We start from the raw sequence: 21,983 nt of genomic DNA, 5'->3' as shown, positions 1-21,983 counted from the left end.
GTGTGTGTGTGTGTGTGCATATGTGTGTGAGTTCAGGTTCCCATGTATCAATTCTTTCCTTCCGTGGTAGATTCCAAGGATCCAACTCACGTTTTCAGGACTGAACAGTAAACTCTTTTATACACCGAGCCATTTTACGGGCCCTGTGGTTTCATTTTAAATTAATTTTTTAAAGTTAGCATACCAAGTTATGAGTCATTATGGAATTTCATAGTTATATACCATTATAGTCATTATACTTTGTAAGAAACATCGCTCTCCCCTTTCCCTCCTATTCCTGTCTTCCTGGTCATCTTCATCCTTTCAAATAGTTCTCAGTTTAACTTTCGTGTGATGGCAAGACAGACAAGCTAGGGATCTTGGTAGCTTCAGATAGAAAGTCTTGCTTTCTGAGTTAGAAGTCAAGAAAGTAGGTTCAGGATTGGAAGTCTATGAGCAGCTTCATGACATGAGGGAAGTTTCATCTTCAGAAAAAAACTGAGAAGGTCTAGAGTGTCAGACCAAGCAGGCTTATGATTCTGGCCAAGATCTGAAAAAGACAAAAAGAAGAAAACCAAAGTCATTCCTTTTTTGTTATGTGTATATATTTGTTTGTATTTGTAAATCACAAAACTAGAAATGTAGTGATAAGCGTGATGTGGGAAATAGAGTCATGTAATATACATAATATAAAGAGATAGCAGTTTGGGGAGGCAAGATGGCTAAGAGGGTAAATTTGCTTCGTCCTCAAACTCGATGACCTCTGTTGGATTCCCAGAACTCCTGAATATTCCACATATGGATGGAAGTTACAACTGTAATAATGAAAGTTTGATCCCTGGAACCTACATTTTAAAAAATCAGATGAGGTGGCATGTATTGATAATTCCAGGACTCACATAATTAACAGAACACTTGGGGTCCAGCTAGCCATCTGTATACAGAACACTGAGAGAAACAAGAGAGACCCTGGCTCAAAGCAAGGTGGAAGGAGAGAACTAACTCCTTCAAAGTCCTCTGACCTCCATGTGCCCACATATGCACCACACATCTGTTCTCTCTCTCTCTCATCAATAAATCATTTAAAAACAGAAATATTTTATAAAAATTATGGTAAGAACAGAAGAAAAGGAACCTTCTGGAGGGAATGGGGTGGCATGGGGAGAGTGGAATTAATGCAGGCAAGGTACATGTATGAAGATGCTGTGGTAAAATCCACTACTTTGTATTCTAACATAAAATGTTCATTTCAAAAAGGAAAATAGGAAGAGTATCACTAAGCAACTGTACTGTAAAAGGGGTTTGTGAGCTGTATAAGTGTGCATCTCATTAAGGTTGGTTCTCTTACCTTCTTTACATGTTTTTGGGTATATCATGTTTATTAATGTTTCTGGAACAAACAGGTTCCTGAAGGATGTTTTCCTGTCTAGGAACTGATTGGCCTGTCTGAATTAACTATTAACGAAAGGACAATAATATGCCTTTGGAATCTTATAATCTTTGGAGAGTTTAGTATGCCATGCTTCCACCTAGGGCCAAAAATATAACTAAGATCCCATTCTTCTGACCAAAAATGATGGAGCAGCAGAGCTGAAAAATAATTAAAGAGAAATGAAGAACTCTATGAAATAGCCATGCCTTAAGGCAGAAATATCCGTCAACAAAGCCCTGCTACTTTTACATACTTCCTTTCATAAGGTATTTCAAATCCTTTGAAAAAGTATTACTTATAAAATTCATTATGGAATTTTCTTACATTGCTTTTGTTGATCCTCTTTACCCACTCCCTGCTCACAAACCCATCTTCCTCTGTCTGGTCCCTTTCCTCTCACCACTGGCTCTAGTTCTGCTTTTATGTATTTTGTTAACCTCTCATTTTTCCTCTCCCCAGCTCTTCCTTCAAACCATTGTTTTCCCATCCCAAGGCTCCCTTTCTTGTCTTATGACCTACACACACACACACACACACACACACACACACACACACACACACACCTAGGATCCGCATGAAAGAACATGTGAAATATTGTATTTATTTCCCCATTTCTCCCTTTTATGTTTTTGTTTACATGTATACACTGTACACATCTGAGAATCAGAAGACAACCACAAGACTTGATTCTGTCCACTATGTGGGTCGTGGGGAATCAAACTCAGGTTTCTAGGCTTAAACAGAAATTTCTGTTACTCATTGAGCAATCTTGCCAGGACATTTGTTCATTTTTCTGATTCTGCGATTCTTTGTTTATGATAGTAATTTCTAGTACAGAGTGAGTCCAGGACAGCCAAGGCTACACAGAGAAACCTTGTCTCAAAAAAACAAAAACTAACCTACAAGAAGAACATTAAGACTGGCAGAACTGGGCCCAGGGGTCCTGCTCAAACTATGGCACCAGCCAAGGACAATATTTGCACTAAGCTTCGAACCCCTACCCAGATCTAGCCAATGGACAGGACATTCTCCACAGTTGAGTGGAAAGTGGGGACTGACTTTCACACGAACTCTGGTGCCCCATATTTGAACACGTCCCCTGGATAGGGAGGCCTGGTGGCACTCAGAGGAAGGATAGCAGGCTATCAAGAAGAGACTTGATAACCTATGAGCATATACAGGGGGAGGAAGTCCCCCTCAGTCACAGTCATAGGCGAGGGGAGTAAGGGGAAAATTGGAGGGAGGGAGGAATGGGAGGATACAAGGGATGGGATAACAATTGAGATGTAATATGAATAAATTAATAATATATATATATATATTAATTTAAAAAACCAAACACCAAAACAAAAAACTATTCTCATATGTGGTGATTGAAGGCCCCTCTTTCCTGACATCTTTTGCCAATATTAGTTGCTGGTTTTCTGATGCTAGCCACTCTGATTCAGGTAAAATAGATTTTGTTTTGTTTTTTCAAGACAGGGTTTCTCTGTGTAGCCTTGGTTATCCCGGACTCTCTTTGTAGACCAGGCTGGCCTCGAACTCACAGAGATCCGTCTGCCTTTGCCTCCCTGAGTGGAGGAATTACAGGGGTGTGTCACTGCCCAAGCAACCAACATTTTTTCAAAAAACATTCAACCTCCTTAGCTACCAGGAAATGCAAATTAAAACTATTTTGAGCCAGATGTCGTGGCACATGCCTTTAATCCCAGCACTTGGAAGGCAGAGGCAGGTGGATCTCTGTGAGTTCAAGGCCAGCCTGATCTATGAAATGAGTCCAAGACATGCAAGGCTGTTACACACAGAAACCCTGTCTCAAAAATGCAAAAATAAAAATATAAAAAGAAATAAAGAAAAGAAAAAGTGTTGATTAGCCATCTGTGTTTTTTCTTTCTTTTTCTTTTCTCTCTTTTTAAAGTTGTCTAGTTAGTTCATAGCCCATTTATTGTTAGCAGATTTTAGGAGGTGTTATTTTTACAGCTTTTTATGTGTCCTAGAGCCTAGCCGTCTCACAGAGGGATAACTAGCACTGTGTTCTCCTGTTCTGTACCTTATCTTTTCATTCTGCTGAGTTGCTCTTGCTGTGTAGAAGCTTTTGAAGTTTGTGTGATATCATTTGATACTTCCTATGCTATTAAATTTCTTTTTGGAAAGTTCTTGCATATGCTTATTATTATCTTGAAGGTGTTTCCATATATTTTCTTCTAGCATTTTCAGAATTTCAGGTTTTACATTAAAATATTTGGTCTTTGAATTGATATTTATTAACAGTAAGAGCTATGAATATAACTATTGTGCATGTGAATATTCAGTTTTTAAGCACAATTTGGAGAGGAAGCTATCTGTTTTTTCAGTGTAGGTTTTGGAAAAAATAGGTTGTTATAGCTGTGTATATTTATTTCTGGGCCATATATTCCATTCCATTGGTCTACATGTCGACTAAGACAGTAGTATGCTGTCTTTATCATTACAGATCTGTAGTATATTTTGAAATTAATATTAAAATACTTCCACCATTATCCATTCTGGTTAAGAAATTTTGGCTATTAATGTCTTTTGCATTTCCATATGAATTTCTGGGATTATTTTTCTTGTTTTGTGAAGAATATTATTAGAATCTAGATAGAGATTGTAGTGGTAGAGTGCACCCAGTGCTGAGCTAACTGGAAGTGGAACATCTGTGGTAGATGTTCCCATGGTAGCTGTATTTATGTCATATGGAGTGGCTTGGTGGGTGAGGTTTGACATGTGTGTATTGAGATACCCTGAAAATGGGTACAAGACTGAAAAAAAGCATTCCAGCCCTTGAACGTAATAAATAAATATAGACTGTGGCATCAGTGGCATGGGATCCTTTTTCCTCCTCCATAATTTTTATCTAGATTTTTTTTGTTTTTTTATAATGTCTGTATTGGGGGTATTGGAAGCAATGAGCTCAAAGTTCAAGAATAAAAATAATCAATACTGTTTTTAGGTCTAGATAGATGTTTTAAGTTGATAACAAGATGTGATAGATATTTATTTACACTCAGAATTTTAGCCGCACCAAGATAGGAAGGATGTTTTCTTCAAGGATGTCAAATACAAATAGTCAAAATACTAAGAATGTAACATTTATATAATTCCTGATTGTGTCATGTTTCTTCTTGCTATAGGTAATTTATTGTATATATTTGTAATAATATAAATGTATATGTAAAAAATAAAAAATATTTAAAATTAAAAAATTACCATACTAGAATTGACATAAACTTTTAAACACTGTTTATTGGTTCTTTGTGAATTTCACATCATATACACCAATGCCTCTCCCCTCCCTACCCTTGTACCCACCCCCCACCCTTACAACACTCCCTAACAGAGAGAGGAAATCTCATTGTGGAAGCTGTAGTGTGTGTGCCACAGTACATTCCACAAAGTAAAAGCATCCCTTTTACTTTGTTTGAAAATGTTCATTGCAATGACTCATTATTCTGGTATGAGGCCTCTGGTCCTACTACTCTATCAATACTGGATCCTCACTGGGACTTCTCTCGTATATCCTGTTGTTGCCCTGTAGTTTTGGATCTGTAGTGCCGGCCCTTTCATGCACTCCAGCAGTTCATCCAGTTCATCGATGGGGTAGATGTTGGGGTGGACCAATTCAAAGCCCTGGATGTGGGCCTGAGAGGTATCTGAGCTGGTCAGCCCACTGACTCTCCTGCTCTCACACCCATGGGACTGGCTCATGAGCAAGCCCCACAACCAGAACCAGCTCTATCCTGCTGCCCAGGAGAGGTGCAGGGCCCACTCTCCTGAGTGTTGGCGCAAATGAGAGACTTGGCCAGTTCTCCCACTCTTATGACCCAAGAGCCATCTCTCCTGCTTGCCATAGTTGGCAAGGGGTGAGGGTTGGGGAGGAGGGCATCTCTGCCTCACCCATACTGCCACATGCAGACAAGTTGAAGGACCAGCTCTCCCAGGCTCACATTTGGACTGGGACACCTGCACACCCACCATTGGGGTCAACTCTGCTGTGCTGCCCAGGTGATGTACAGAGCCTGCTGGTCTCCCAAGTGCTACAGCAGGTGAAGGGCAGGGCCAGCTCTCTAACTCTCATGTCCTCAGGGCTGGCTGGCCCATGCCCCTACCACCAGGGTCAGCTTTACTGTGCTGCCCAGAAGAGGTGCATGGCCTGCTCTGCTGAGTCCTACAGCTGGTAAGGGGCAAGGACAGCTCTCCTTCTCTCATCACCCCAGGGGCAAGTTTACTGCCTGCTCTAGATGGTGAGGGACAAAGGGGAGGAGGTTGTATCTCTGTTGCCCACACCACCGCATGGGAGCGTTAGGTCCAACTCTCCCATGCTCATGTTATGAATATTTCAATAAAGAATATACACTGTGTTTGGAAACAGCATGGGAAATTTTTTGGGGGAAGGGAACGAGAAAGCAAGAGAATGAGAGAAAAGGTGAATGAGCTAGCAAGTGAGTGAGAGCCCTTGAGAGGAAATGGAGTTAAGTTACCTCACAAAGCATTAGTTGAGAGTTGTGTTTAAATAGCTAAGAGGAAGGCAGCACATTATCTCATTGATCGGAAAATGTGATGGCACCATTTGTACTGTCTGAGACTAGGCAATTTGAGTAAAGTAGCAGGGGTACTTAAGACTTAAGCTTCAATTATTTGTAAAAGGCACCATTAGTCATTGTAGAAGTCACCACAAGTCATTGTGTTAGGTTTTACCACTGGTGCTCAACCTGTGGGTCATGACCTATTTGGGGGTTGTATATCAGATATCTTTAATATCAGATATTTACATTATGACTCAGAATGGGAGCAAAATTACAGTTATTAAGTGACAACAAAAATAATTTTATGGAACTGCATTAAAAGATCGCAGCATTAGGAAGGTTGAGAACCATTGAAAGCAGTTAGGGTCTGACTATTAAAGAGTGGGACATTTTATTTTTTACTTTTGGCATTTGTGTCTCTCAACGTTTGTTTGTTCCAAGATCCCACATTACATTTGCTTATTGTGTCTTCTTAGGTTTCTCTTCCATGTGGCAGATCAATTTTTAAAGATATTTAAATGTTTTAGTCGGATTGCTTTGTTAATGCCTATATTTCATGTCTATGGCTGTCTACAGACCAAAATCAGTACATTGCTAGGTTTTCCAGTCAATTGGCAGTACTAATTAAGAAAGATCCCTGGAGAGAGAGAGAGAGAGAGAGAGAGAGAGAGAGAGAGAGAGAGAGAGAGAGAGAGAACAAGCAAGAGATTATTGAAAATTCACCATGGCAACAACCCTTTCTCTTGCATTTGCTATTAAAAGCTTTCCGAGGTGTTCATGCATATCAAATAGGCAATACATTTTTGCTGGAAAGAATGACCATAGCTTTGAACTCAGCTGGAATATTCTTTTGTTTTCAGCTGGAATATTCTTGAAGCAATACTTATGCCTGCTACTATGTTGGTGATTTACTGAGAAGGGAAAGTGTTTCCATTCAAGGTATCTTGGTATTTGTATTTCAAGATGCTTCTTCAGTCCAGCTCTCTCAGACCCAAACATTAGAGCATATCTTTTGTGCTATAATTTATTAAATTAACCTGGATATTCTTACAACATGAGACAGATTTGTGAAAGAGGGCCCTATTTTCTCCAAGAAGAAGCTATAATTTGAGGTGGCAATGGCTCAGTTTGAAAGAATTGTCTAGGAGTCTAAATCAATTAGCTACGAGTAGTAAAAAGCCAGGCTTGGTGGTACACACCTACGATCTCAGTACTTGGAAGGTGGAGGCAGGAGGACCAAGAGTTCAAGGTCATCCTCCAAACCAGCCTGAGAAAACGAGACAGAGATTACAAGCCCACACACTGAATCAAAACATGCTGCCGTAATCCAAAGATAGTATTTACAGAGACCAACTCTAGCTATAGGTTTGGGTTTCTTTTGTTATTGATTAATTTTGTTTTCTGACAATTTCATACATGTATATAATGTATTCTGATTACTTTGTCCCCATCTACTCTCTCTTATTGCCCTCCCAGTCATATCAGTTGGTTTTGTGATCCATGTAGTTTTACCAGAGCTGTCTTCATGACTATTGGATTCGAACTATTCATTGGAGGCTGGTGGGTCAATCAGAAAGTACACTACTGAAGGCAATGAGTCCTTCTATCAATGAGTATATCAGTAGTAACTAGCTCCACAGTGAGGCAGAAAGCCCCCTAATATCCTCCCCCATGCATTTCCTACTGCAGATAGGTGCATTCTTCTGCAGAGCCATTGCAGCTATCCTCAGCTGTTGCAAGTTCATGATGATAATAATTGTCTTGACCAGAAGATTGCATTTTACAGCCCTGCTTTTCTTTTTTTAAAAAAAAGATATATTTATTTATATGAGCAGTCTATTTGCATATGTGCCTGCATGAAAATGGAGAGCAGCATACAGAAGAGGGCATCAGATCTTATTGTAGATGCTTGTGAGCCACCCTGTGGTTGCTGGGAATTGAACTCAGGACCTCAGTGCTCTTAACCACTGAGCCATCTCCCAGCCCCCTACAGCCTTTCTTGTAACTCGAAATTCTTTCCACCTAGCCATGTTTGGGTAGTTCTCAAAGACAAGTTTCAATCAACTCCAATTTCTTTTTAGGTTGTGATGATAAGGGAAAGTGAAGGTAAATGTGATTATCTGTAGGAAATGTGGTGTTCAACTCCTATCTGTGAATAGATGAGAGGTGATTTCCATGTAACAGTTTTAGGTTTACATTTATTTTGGAAATCATGGTTCTAATTCACAAGCACTGGTGTCTGATCACCATCCAACTCTAGGAACAATACGATCGTTAGGGACAGTCAGATTTTTCGTACCCAGTTAAGTGGCCAAATATACGGAAGAGTAAGAGGCTTCAGAATCTTCTCGAAGCTTGTTGGTGGTTCCCTGTGTCTTCCTTCCCCTCTACTCCCATCCCCAGCTCTGTCTTTAGAAAACGCTACTACTATTTCTTGCTAGACTATTTGTAAAAATGTCAATTCTCAATAGTAAACTAAATAAACCAATTCTTATCATTAAAAAAAAACACAGGAGAGATAAGCTTGCCTAAAACAATCAAAGAAATTCTCTAAATAGGTTTCCCTTTAGAAACCAGTAGCTAATGGCAAGATTTTTGAATTTCCTTTGAATTCACAACTTGATGAGATATGCCATTCTCTCACAACACCTCTTTGTATTATCTCTCTACCCAGTACCGTCAGCTCTCTCATCCCTTAGGGATAAACCACATACTCACTGTAAAATTTATCTGCCGTGTATCCATTAATTCAGACTGTTTGTAAAAAGCAACAGTTACCGCTGATTAGAGTCTATACGACACCTTCTTCCTGTCAGGGAAGCCATTCTTGAACTGCACAGAAGGTTGAGAATTAGGACATTTGAACAGTTTCACACAATCAGGATTTCTTTCTGTCAGCCCTCAGTTTCCCTTTCTTAGGGCCTTGGTGATGGGCAAGAGGAAACTGACGGAAGAGTCCCTTTCCTACTCATTCAAAGTGGCATGTTTGTAATATCATGCTGCAAATAGTATATGAAAACCTCAGAGTCTGGCATTGTCTGGAAAGCAAAGAGACACAGAAGGCTGAAAATGACATGGGAATTTACAGAAAAGGAACAGACCAGTAGGTACTGGGGAGACAAATAAAAGACGGGGGAAATAAAGGAGGATGGTAATTGCAAGCAGAAAAAGTTAAAGTGCTCCTTGCTGGTGAAATTAGTGTTCATCAGCCTGCAAATTCTGATTTTCAGAGTTAGGGAAAGCAGAACATGGCTGTTGTTACCAAGGACACCTAGTATAGGGTATGAGTCACAAACTAATAAAGATGAAGCATTTCAAATGGATTTTCAAATGAATAGCCTTTATTCTCTTAGCCAAAGTACACCATGTTCGCTGAAAAACACATTTTCAGGATGAACAAATCTAGTAGCATGCAGAAAATTGGCAAGGGAAAGTTGACAGCTTCACACACAAACTACTGAATTAATGTTGACATGCATTCATTACCCTTATTATTGCAGCTTGTTACTAAGTACACAGCCCTGGATATTTCAGTATTGGGAAAGAAGTCTGTGTCAATCAAACAGCAGTCCCTAAAACAAATTAATAGAGGGAATTAGTCATGGGAGAAAGCAGTAGTATGATGCACAGTGAGAGCACACCGATAACGGCAAAAGCTATGAGAGAAATTAGAATCACCTCGGCTTGGCTGAGAGTAAGGTGATTCATGAGTCCCCACACAGGAACTTACCTCTTATCTATGTGGAGGATATTAGTGATGATTAGGAAAGGAGCTTTTTTTTTTCTTACTTGGACCTACCAGAAAATTATTATACAGTTGTATCTTATTTCAACTTTTACTCCATTTGGTCTCTGTTCCTAGGATAAAGATATCATACTGAGGCTGCTGAATGCAAGGCTACTCAGATAGAAAGAATAGTATGTTTTCTTTCATATTCAGAATCTAGATTTAAACACACACACATGAGTGTGTGTGCACGCGCCAGCAAAACAGAAGAAGGGAACTTCTTGGAGGGAAAAGGTTACCAGCAAGGCAGGCGCTGTGGGCACAGCAGGAAACAGTAAAGGGGTGAATAAGGACAGTGTATCCTGATACATGTGTATGAATATGTGACAATGAAACTTTATTTGTTGAAGGCTGAAAAAAATTTAATGAATTTAAAGAATGGTATTATAATATTAGATTATTCAAGAGGTTCTTTAAAAAAATAAGTATATCTGACAAAAAATGTATCATTCCTTTTGTTGTTTGTTTGTTTTGTTTTGTTTTTTGTTTGTTTCTTTTGGTGTTTTGAGACATGGTTTCTCCGTATAGCCCTACCTGTCCTGGACTCACTTTGTAGACCAGACTGGCCTTGAACTCACAGAGATCCAACTGCCTCTGCCTCCCCCACATGCTGGGATCACAGGGGTGCACCACCGTATTCAGCTGTGCCATTCCTTTTGATAATTTTTATTTTTATATTTATATTTATTTATTTATTTATATATGTCATGTATGTGTTTTCCTTGCATGTATGTCTGTGCACCATGTGCATGCAGTACCTCTATTAGCCACAAGAGGACATTTGATCATTAGGAAGACCAGTTACCCAAGGCTGTGAGCTGCTTTATAGGTACTGAGGATTTAATTTGGGTCCTCTGTATAAGCAGCCAGAACTCTTAGTCACTAAGAGATCTCTCCAGCCCCAAGATGTACATACTTTTCTTTCTATTATTATTGTTGTTGTTGTTGTTATTGTTATTGTTATTGTAGTATTTCTTACTTGCCTTTCCTTTCTTCAAGCGTTCCAATATATGTTTCCTGCTTTTCTTTAATTTTATGACTTCTTTTATTAATTGTTACAGCATGCATATATGTATATGTGTATACACACACACATACACACACACATCCTTAAATATAACTTGCTCAGCCTGTATAATGTTACTTGTATGTATCTTTTTCAGGGCTGACCATTTGGCACTGGACAACCAATTGGTGGGCTCTTCTCTGGTGAAGGCCACCCTTAGTGCTTACAGTTTTCTTCATTTTCTTATAGTTCTTTGCAAGGCTGAGGCCTCTTGGGGTTTCCCATCTACTTTAGCATGTCCACAGTTCACGTTTGGGCAGTCCTGTGGGTGAGCCTTCATGGGAATACCTTCTGATACTTCTAGGAGACAGTTTCACAGAAAGCTTCCCGATCGCCTGGCCCTTACAATCTTCACATCCTCTCCCTCGGTGTTCCCCGAGCCTTAGGTGTAGTAGTGCTTTGTAGATGTTTCCATGGAAACTCTGCAGTTTGATCTGTTGTGGTTTTCTGTAGTGGTCGCCTTCTGCTACATAGAGAAGTTTGCTTGATAAGGGGTGGGATCTACAGAAACCTGTGGGTATAAGTGTCCGGACCCGCCGGACAATCAACTGGGACCCTCGGACCTCTAGGGAGAGAATGGGGGACAAGAGACGCGAAGAACGGACAGCAAGTCAAAGGGTCTGATCAAGCTGACCAAATTTTATTTTCTCACAGGCAATTATATACCATGAAGCAGGAGGCTGAGTGGGGTGATCTAGGTGGGCGTTTTTCGCAAGATACCAGGAAGTCAGGAAGTTTGGCAGGGCCCCTGTGGTTCTGGGGCTGGGTGGATTGTTAGGCATCTGGAACCACAAGATGCTATCTATTGACTTTGTTTCGCTCATCCTCTGAAGGCCTCTGTAATTCCGGGAATACTGAGAACAGCTGGAGAGTACCTTGAGGGAGGGGAAGAGGTTACAAGGCAGCCTTCTGGAATGTACCCTGAGGCAAGGAGGAAAAGAGGTCACAAGGCAGCATGTCCCAGGTCCACTCGATGTATTATGTCAAGGTCCGAGATGCTTGCCTGCTATGGTCTTGGCTCCCCACATATAAGGACAAACGTTTATGAGTTGTTAGGGATTATACTGGTTTAATAAAGTGGTTGTAGATTCCCCTCCAATACTCATGACGTCACTGGTGCAGAGTGAGCATCTAGGTTTCCAGCACCGAGCATGGTTTCCCTCTGTTGAGAAGGTCTAATGTCCCATTAGAGACTCTGTATGGCATGACGGCATTTTTAGGGTTACCAAGCCATGCTGATCATTGATGTGGTTCGTAGGTGTCATAGCTGGGTAAGATTGTTAGAAACTTTGAGTGGTCCCTTCTGGGTTCATGAAAGCTTGTCCTCTGCAAGGGAGCATTCAGGTTGGTTCCAGAGCAGAGGCTCATTGGCCCCATTTCTGAAATGCATGATGTCTTCAGCAATAGAGACTTGCCCTCCACCTCTTGGGGGCAGCCAAGGGAAGCAGCAACAGGCTGTATGTTTGAGGAGTCTCTTGAACATCCCTGGCCAAGGGGGTTTCTTGTGCTCAGATTGGGGATTTCGTTAGGTGGTCTTTGACTCTTTGGAGGGACCACCATCAGCCCAGATGAGAAAAGTTCATTAAAACTGTATAAGTATATTTATACACATAATTATGTGCATTCCAGATTTTAAGAGGTGGTTAATAGTATGATTCCTCATGGCTTTAAAAATATGTACTTCCTTCCTCCTTCATATGTACTTACCTCCTTCTTGCTCTCTTTTCTCATTTCTGCAATCAGATCACTTGTTTCCTATTATTCCTCTCTTCCCCCCCCCCTTTATTGATCCCCAACCTACCTATCCTGGCAATGGCCCATTCTTGCTTTCCTGGTTTCTTAGTTATTCCAGGCTATGTAAGAACCTCTGAGGATTTGGAGCTAGGAGCCTCCAATGAGCGAGAATATGAGACATTTTTCTTTCAGGGTTTAGGTTACCTCTCTCAATACAATCTTTTCTGGCTATAACTTCATCTTCAAAGTTCGTGATTTCATTTTCTTTTACAACTGAATAGTATTCCATAGTGTGCATATACCACTTTTTCATTATCCATTCATCAGTTGAAGGGCATTTAGATTGTTTCCAATTCCCAACTATTATGACTGGAGCAGCAATGCACATGGCTGAGCAAGTGTCTGCAGAGTAGTTCTTCATATGCTTTAGATGCTAACTTCTGAGTGTTATGGTCTTTGGTTGCTGTTACCCCAGTAAGACAGGCTGTAGCCAGAAAAAGAATGATGCTTGGTTTTTGGTTTTGGGTGCCACACTGTGTTTTAAGGTTCAAACTCCAGGCATCCTTGATCATTTCAATGTATGGAGTAGGTAATGGGCTAACAGGCAGGAAAGGGGGACTGACTTTGACGGTCTCTTAAGTAGAACTTGGGGGTCTGGCTCCACAAAAAATGGCAGAGGTAGAACTAGTAATGCCTGGCTTTGGCCATTGCTTGTAACAAGTCTGAAGGGAATGAAGATAGACTGGGAGGAGGGGCTAAAGCATGCAGCTGTGGCCAGAGTAAGAATACCCTACAGCAGAGTTGCGGTGCGTGTGGAAGTAGCCTACTTGGTTCCTATCTGACTCTGGTGGCTGTGAGGTTCCTGGCAGAATGCAGTTCTGTGGGTCATAAAGGAATGGGCTACTTCTAGGAAGAGTGGCTGCAGTGGGTGGCAAAGAAGAGCTAGGGAGACCCTGAGTATGAACCAGGAGACTGAGTCCTAGATGGACAGAGGTGTGCTGGGAGAAGCTGAGGCTGATAGCAGAGGCAGATCTCTACTTCTAAATTTTTAACTGATTCTCCAAACATAAGAGCGGTATGTGTAAGTAGGGTACCATATAACATTCAATATATATAACATAATATAATATAATATAATATAAATTATTATATGCATGACATAGTAGTTTATGCAATATAATAATTATATATAATATAATAATTGTATATATGTTATATAATAATATAATATATAATATAGATTATAGAAATAACATTATTTCAAATAGTCATTAATACTTTATGATTAAAACTTTCAAAATCCATTTGTCTAGATTTTTGAAATGCGTGAAGCACACTGATTATCTTTAATCACCATAGTGTTCTTTTTTTTTTTGCTTTAAAAGTTTTTTTATTTTTCAAATATATTTTATTAATTTATTCATATTACATCTCAATTGTTATTCCATCCCTTGTATCCTCACATTCCTCCCTCCCTCCCATTTTTCCCTTACTCCCCTCCCCTATGACTGTGACTGAGGGGGACCTCCTCCCCCTGTATATGCTCATTGGGTATCAAGTCTTTTCTTGGTAGCCTGGTATCCTTTCTCTGAGTGCCACCAGGAAATAGAAGGATCTAGAGGGTCCTAGAAACCTACAAGAAGAACATTATGACAGGCAGATCGGGGCCCAGAGGTCCTGCTCAAACTATGGCACCAGCCAAGGACAATACATGCAGTAAACTTCGAACCCCTACCCGGATCTACCCAATGGACCATAGTGTTCTATAGGTAAGTAACCCCAAGTCTTTTTGTTCCCTGTCTAAGTATGGTTCATACCCATTAATCGGACATTTCCTAACTATCGAGCTCCATTTTTTTCCTTTAATAATCACTTTAGTAGTCACTGTTTTATTGCCAACTTGTCTAAGTTCCCTGTTTAGATCCCACATCACAGCAAGATTGTGAAGTCTTTCTGTGCCCGATTTATTTCATTTAGCACAATGATCTCTCATTCCAGTTGTGTTATCCAAAATGACAGGATTTCACTCATCTTCTATGGCTGAATAGCATTCCATCGTTTATCCACACCACATTTGTAGTCACCATTTGAGGGATACTTAGGTTGTTTCCATTTCCTGCACCCCGGTGAGGGCAGCATGCTTTATCTTGCCTGCTGATTTAAATGTTAATCTCACCCCGAAGCACTTTCATGTAAACATCCGGAACGTCTTTTTTGTTGTTGTTTCTCTGTTTTTATATTTTATATTACAGAATACTTTTTGAATAATAGTTGGTCTCCCCATGGCCCAAAGTTATGTGTATAATTGCTCATTACAAATCTACCCTCTGCAAATGTGGCAGCCATTAAATGATGTTTACCCTTCAAGTACAGGGAACCCATGCTCATTAGTCTTTTCAATGTGACACAACTATCTGGTACCAGACTGAAGATATGCTGGTGAAAAAGACAAATTCTCGAGAGATGTTCATTTCTTTCTTGATATCCTCTGACTTAAACTATATGACAGAAGCTTACTTATCAGACCTTGACTACCATGCTGTAAAGGCCGTTGTGTTATGTTACCTGATGAGTGAAGAAAAAAAGCACAAAGAAGATCTGCACACACACAAAGCATTTATACCGAGTTTAGGAGGAAATTTTCCTCTTTACTTGTATACATGGTCATATGGGATTGATTATAACTACCTTCTTTTATTACCCATCCCAATTTTCCTTGGCCTTTGCTGTACACCTCAGCTGGCCATGGTTCTTTACCCGTTGATATAAACCAATTCACCATACTTGATATGTCAATTCCTTTATTAATTTTCCTTTGATTGTGTTGCTGACAATATAAATGGAATTTAATCACAGCACAGATTAATAAGAGATCTTACATTCTAAATGTACTCTATCTACGTTATGTAATAGTAATCCAATTTTTCATAACTCAATTGCCCAAGTCCATACAGTGACTCAAAGGTGTGGTAAGGAGTCTAAAGTGGCCGAATCATTGTTTTAACTTCTATTTCAATTGAAAAGTTGTAATGTTTCTAGGTGGAAGAATTCCATTTGAGGCAAATAAAGTCTGTAAACCAAAAGAGTATACAATTCATAGATCAGGAGTAAAAATTATTTTGCAAGTGTGACACTGTGGGTAATAGTGAATACATCAGAGAAATAGCATCTTGTAGTGGAGGCTGATACAGAGCATAGCAAACCTTCTAGAGAATTTTGCCCCGGTTTGCAAAATACTGCCACCTGGTGGGCACTGCAAAACAGTCTCCAAAAGTTTATTGCACTCGTAAACCAGCTGAATCAGGATGGTGGGAAGAATGGTAAAGGCCAATGAATACACCATTCCTGGGTCCGTTGCCTTACATCATTTCCCAGGGAATGAGTTTACAGAAATAATGGTCTTTAGAGGATTGTGACAGTGAGTAGACCTGTCAGAATGAGCAAAAAGCAAATTTTAACAAGTATTTTAGCACCCAGTCTCTTCTAAAATCATGCATACAATAATTCTGAATTCTGTGCAAAGCACTATACCACATGATGTAAACATGAAGAGAAGTCTGGCATGGTTTGAACTCTTGAGTAATATTTTCCTAGCCAGCGTGGCCACTGCAATCTTAAGAAATAATAGAGAAAGAAGGCAAATATATCCTTATAATATCAGTAGAAAAGAACACACAGGGATCGATTCTTACACAATGAGTAGAACCCCTTTTCCCAAGTGTGGAACTGGAATTAAGAGAAGGAAAAGACTCACCTAAAGTCTTGGTTAAGACTTAACGGGCATTTGAGTGGAAACATCTCCATTTACTCATAACAGTAAATTGGGTGCTGTACGGGAAATTATAGATAAAGAAGAGCACTGGGAAGATGTGATTCTTCTTGTAAGACCCCCAAAGTTCAATTTTGAACAACTATAATAAGAAATAAATGTTGAACAACATATAGTTTTTTTGTCCCCTCCTCCTAGAGAGTAAGAAAGGCTGAAATCTTTTTTTCATACATTCAACTTTCAAAAGAGGATAAACGTGTTTCCGCAGAATGAGGATGTGTGACTTGAGATTTTACTATTGTATTCAACCTTCAACTTCAATGCACCTTAATTCAAAGCCTGGTTGAAAGATAAAATTTTATTGGCGGTTTGTGAATGGCTAACTCTAGGTGTATGTCAAAGGTCTCCTGCTTGGTGAAAGGAAAAGAACAACAAGTTCTAGTCTATATTTTGCTTGCAGATTCTTATGGGCTGTGCACAAGCTTGCTTTCCTGAACAGAAAGCTTTGTCCAAACAGGATTTCTGTCCTTGACGCATCTGCTGAGCTGCTTCCTCTTCATTTCCACCCCCATACCTCATGCATTGTCTTGTGCTTCATGTTTTTGGCAGACATCCTTTGAAAAAGAACAAAAACCAATTAGTATAAATTCAAAGTTGTCACTCAAAATAACAAAAGAAACAACACTGGGTTAAAAACAACAACATGTTTGTAATTGTCAGTATGTATCACTGAACTGAAGAAAGATTGTTAACTTTAAACAAAATAGACATAAAATGAACCTGCACTTGGGTTCCCCTCAAAATGCTGCAACAATACACATCTTCCATTAACTTTATTTTCTCTTTTTTGGTAGTAAGATCATAACTTGAATCTTTTTTCTTTTTAATGATCATTCAGTATTTCATACAATATATTTTGGACCACATTCTTTTTCCTCCCTCAACTCCTTCCAGATCCTCCCCACCTCCCTACCCATCTAACCTCATGTTCTTTCATCTGCCTCTGTCTCTCCTCTCTCAGCACACAAAAACAAGGATTCATTCTGTGTTGGGTGACACACTAGAGTGTGGTTGATATACCCAACATCACTTTATCAGAGAAAACTGACTTGCCTCCCCCAGTTGCAAATAGCTTTCTGGCGAGGGGTGGGATTTTGTTTTACTTACCCTTCTCAGTGCTGTGACTTTACCTGCTTTAAACCTGTGCAGGTCCTGTTCGTGCTATCACAGTCTCTGTGAGATTGTGTGGATATCTGCCCTATTCTGTCTGGAAGATGCTGTTTCCTTGGAGTGGTCCATGACCTCTGACTCTTACAAGCTTTCTCACTCCTTTTCCACATAGATCCCTAACACCTGATAAGCAGGACTTGATACAGGTATCCCATTTAAAGCTGAGTGCTGCAAAGTCTCTCACTCTTTGTACATTGTTCAGCTGTGAGTCTCTGTGTTAATTACCATCAACATCGATTTTTATGGGTATAGCAGTATGCCATTAATTGTCATTGCATAGTTATGTTCCTTTAACAGAGTAATAGTATAAAATTTTTCCCTAAGGCCCATGATCCCTCAACTCTCAGGTTCTTGGCCATTTTATTAGTATGAGTTCCATGCTGTGAAATAGGTATTAAATCCAACTTTAAGAAGTAGTTAGTTATTCCCATAACATGTGTGCTACCATATCACCAGTATATGCTGCAGGCAGGTCATTGTTGTAGGTTGCAGGATTTGTAGCTGAGTGATATGGACGATTGCCTTTGTCCTTTGATAGTGTGAAATGTTCTTTCTAGCACCATGAATGCTAGTGGATAGGGGTGAAGCTTCTACTTGGGCACCAACTCAATTCCTCCATTTTGAATGACATAGGTAGGTGGGTCTTCAGCAAGAAGAACTTAACATCGGGTTGTGGAAGTTAATCAACAGCCTTGGCAACAGCTGGTGGTATTTTGAGGGGGATGGTCTATGAGAACCCCTTTGTGCAGTGACTCAAGAAGATGTGGATCATTCCTGGCATTTCAAGTCTTACTTGGTGTCGCAGAATAACGAGCTGGAAGATTCTATGCCTGATTACGTGGTAGCTCTACTTAAGTTCCTTTCGTATGTGGATATATTTTAAGAAGCATCGATAGTAGTAGGCTTATATGTAGTTTTCCTTTTCTTGTCCAATATTTATTTATTTTTAGGTATATGAATGCTCTATCTGTATGTACACCTGCAGGCTAGAAGAGGACATCAGTCAAATTGGAGATGGTTTAGGCCACCACATGGCTGCTGGGAATTGAACTCAGGACCTCTGGAAGAGCAGCAAGTGCTCTTAACCGCTGAGCCATCCCTCCAGCCCTATATGTGGTTTTTCTAAAGGTCTTTAGTATTCCTTGTCCCTCCCCATATTCCCTTTTACCCTGCTCTTCCATACCCCTCCCAAGTCAATCCCCCTATTCTAGTTTCCCCTTTGTCACTTTATAACACTATACTCTGTTTCCTCTTTCTTGGAAAAGCCTCCTGGATAAAGTTAGAAACAATCTTGTTAGGTAACCCAGATCCAGAAAGACAAATATTGGGTGTTTTCCTTTATATGTGGATGTTAGCTTTTAAGGTTTAGATATGTTAGGAATTGTTATTCCTGGGGACAGAAATATTAATTAATATTTCTTTAACAGTTTATACTACTCTGTCATTTCGGATGCTAAAACATGATCTATTGTTCAAGAGGATGGGAAGCAATTCATTAGTAAGACATACACACATATTTCACATACATGCAAATTTTTTAATATTGTGGTGAAAGTTTTATGTAAAAGATACTACACAAACCATCTCTTAGAAGTCAAAGCATTTTTTAAAAAACGCTGTCTTGTGAATTTACTATTACCTTTTCTCTGTCTTTGACCATATTAGATAGCTGTTATCACTAATATCCAAGTGTTACTTATTGCACCTGTACAGATAGCTTGCCATGTTGATCATTGTTATGATTTCAACAGTAAGCATACTGAAAAAGGATCACAGACATGCTCTCATTTAAAACAGCTTCAAGAATGGCTTTAATAAACCTTGGAATAAATCTAAGGAGGTAAAAGACCTCCACAATGAAAACTTCAAATCTCTGAAGAGATAAAGACACTTGAAAATGGAAAGGCGCTCTGTGTTCATGGTAGAATTAGTATTGTGAAAATGGTCATCCTATTAAAATCAATGTACAGAGCCAGTACAATCCCACTCAAACTGCCTACAGTATTATTTACATACATAGAAAAAAATCCTAAAATTCATATAGAACCAGGAAAACCAGAGATATCCAAAGCAATCCTGAGTAAAAAGTTATAATATAGTGCTATAGTAATAAAAACAATATAGTTCTGGCACAAAAACAGACATGTAGACCAATAAAATAAAATAAAAGACCCAAACATTAGCACTCATAACTATAACCATATTTTAGTTGACAAAGAGGCCAAAAAAAGTGGAGAAAATACAGCATCTTCAATAAATGGTACTGGGAAAACTGGATGTTCATATGAAGAACAATGAAATTAGACCCACATCTATCTCACTGCACAAAATCATCTTCAAGTAGATCAAAAGCCTAATTTTGAAATATGAAACAGAAAGACTGCTAGAAAAAATATAGGCAATACTCTATATTATATAGGCACAGAAAGGGCTTTCTGAATAGGACCTCACTTGCCCAGGAATCAAGACTAGCAATTGACAACTGGAACCTCATAAAACTAAAAAGCTTCTGTACAGCTAAGGAAATAACCAATGGAATAAAGAAGAACCCCACAGGATGAGAGAGACTCTTTGCCAGCTACAACAATATCAAGAATATAGAAAAGGGCAGAGAGGAGAGGATGCTGGTGATGTCTGACGCTTGGTTCTGAGGAGTGATTTGCAATGTGATGGAGCGAGCAAGAGATCACTTACACCTAAGAAGAACTACTAAACAGCACGTGCCAAAGGTAGAAGTCCAGGCTAAACGTAGGAAAGCCTCATTGAGCAACCAAGAGTGTCACTTGTACCCAAGACCCGCTGCAGCAAGTTCCTGTGGTGAATTTCCAGGCAGAACTGAGGCAGGCCCTCTTAGGTGAGACAGCAAGAGGTGGTTGGTAATTGTTATCCCTGGAGACAGAAGTCTTCCTATGAGTGGTTGGTGAGGGGAGTCCAAATGACTCTCTGAACAATATAGACTATTGTTGCCCTCGATTGTCCCTGTTGGTAAAGACACGACACTGAGGATACCAGACTCAGATGATTTGAGCTGGATCTGAGGGCTGCTTTCCTGACGTCTGAGTTCCACGGTACCAAAACAAACATTCAAACAAAACTATGCAATCCGCCAAGGGAGGAAAGTAACGAACAGCTCCATCCAGCTGCGAAGCCTATGATTTCATAACTTTTAAATACAATATACCAAAACCAAAATTAAAATGGTACAAAACTTGATCCCCGTCTGTAATCTTAGCACATGTTTCTTTGGTATGCTTATTATGTTTATTTTAGTGATAATTCATAATTTGTAACTTATCTTTTTAATGTTTTATGAATCACTAATTGATTGTGACTCAAATTGGAAACATTATTGTTTAGATGAGCTTCAAAAAAGGGAAACCAATCAACTGTAGTGTGAAAGAGCTGGCTACGTGGGAGGTGGCATAGGATAAAGAGTAAAACATAGGCCATTGATCCAGATACACCAGAGTTTGAAAACTGAGTCCATTACTTAGCAGTTCCATCGCCATGGACTGGTTATGTTACCTATCAAGGTTTTCATATCTTCTTGGCACTATATTTCCTAACTGTTAAATAGGTCAAGAAGATTAAAGATAAAATTTGATAAATTACTGGCATGAAGTCAGTTTTATTACCTAGTATCCTAGAAGGCGAGTTAAAGAATACACTGGGTTCTATGTCTGCTCAAAACAAGAGGGTTCACTGCATTTTCTTGGCAGAGCTGTAGTGTGTGTGTGTGTGTGTGTGTGTGTGTGTGTGTGTGTGTGTGTGTGTGTATGTATGTCCATCCTAGAACTCGTTCCCTTCCTATCTCTCTCATTACTTGCCCACTTTTATAGGATGTAATCATCTGCTTGCTTTATGTACTAACCCGGTGCAAGGCAGTCTGAATTGCCAGAACTAGTACAGCAAAACTGTGGTTCAGAAAGACATGGCTATGTTAAAAGTCAGGCAGTTTATTGACTGAGGTAAATACAGGAAGTAGACTGCATCATTTCTGTGTTGCAAGGCCCTTTCTGTGTGTGTACAGAACATGTCCTTCCTTGATACTACATTTCCACTGTTACTCGAAAGATTCATGGCAACTCAGAACTTTCACTTGTTCTTTTCAGCTCATCCCTATAACTGTTCGACACTCTCCTTAAGTACTTAGCCCCATTTCTCTCAACTTAGCAGGTTAATTTACAGAACATCTTTGCTTGCTAGAAATGAGTCTCAATACACTTTCACATAAGTTTTCCATTAAATGAGATAAAATCTGTTGGAGTCATGGTTTTATTTCTCCATTTTGTTTGTTTGTATGTTGTCTCTTCGTTTCTTTGTTTCTTTGTTTGTTTGTTTTGAGACAGGGTTTCTCTGTGTAGCCCTGGCTGTCCTGGACTCACTCTGTAGACCAGGCTGGCCTCAAAAATCACAGAGATCCGCCTGCCTCTGTCTCC

At 39.6% G+C, this 21,983-nt stretch overlaps 1 pseudogene across 1 annotated transcript; it reads left to right on the top strand.

The window, feature by feature from the left end:
• Positions 1-20,174: 20,174 nt before the first annotated feature.
• Positions 20,175-20,424, top strand: LOC311601262 (SNRPN upstream reading frame protein-like; annotated as a pseudogene). Its single transcript has one exon. The product of its transcript is annotated as an SNRPN upstream reading frame protein-like (transcript).
• Positions 20,425-21,983: the final 1,559 nt, after the last annotated feature.

The sequence above is a fragment of the Acomys minous genome (genome assembly GCF_964271855.1).
Source record: "Acomys minous genome assembly, chromosome: 7".
Taxonomy (NCBI): domain Eukaryota; kingdom Metazoa; phylum Chordata; class Mammalia; order Rodentia; family Muridae; genus Acomys; species Acomys minous.
Note: the sequence above shows the minus strand (reverse complement) of the source record. Positions and strands in the feature narration are given on the sequence as shown.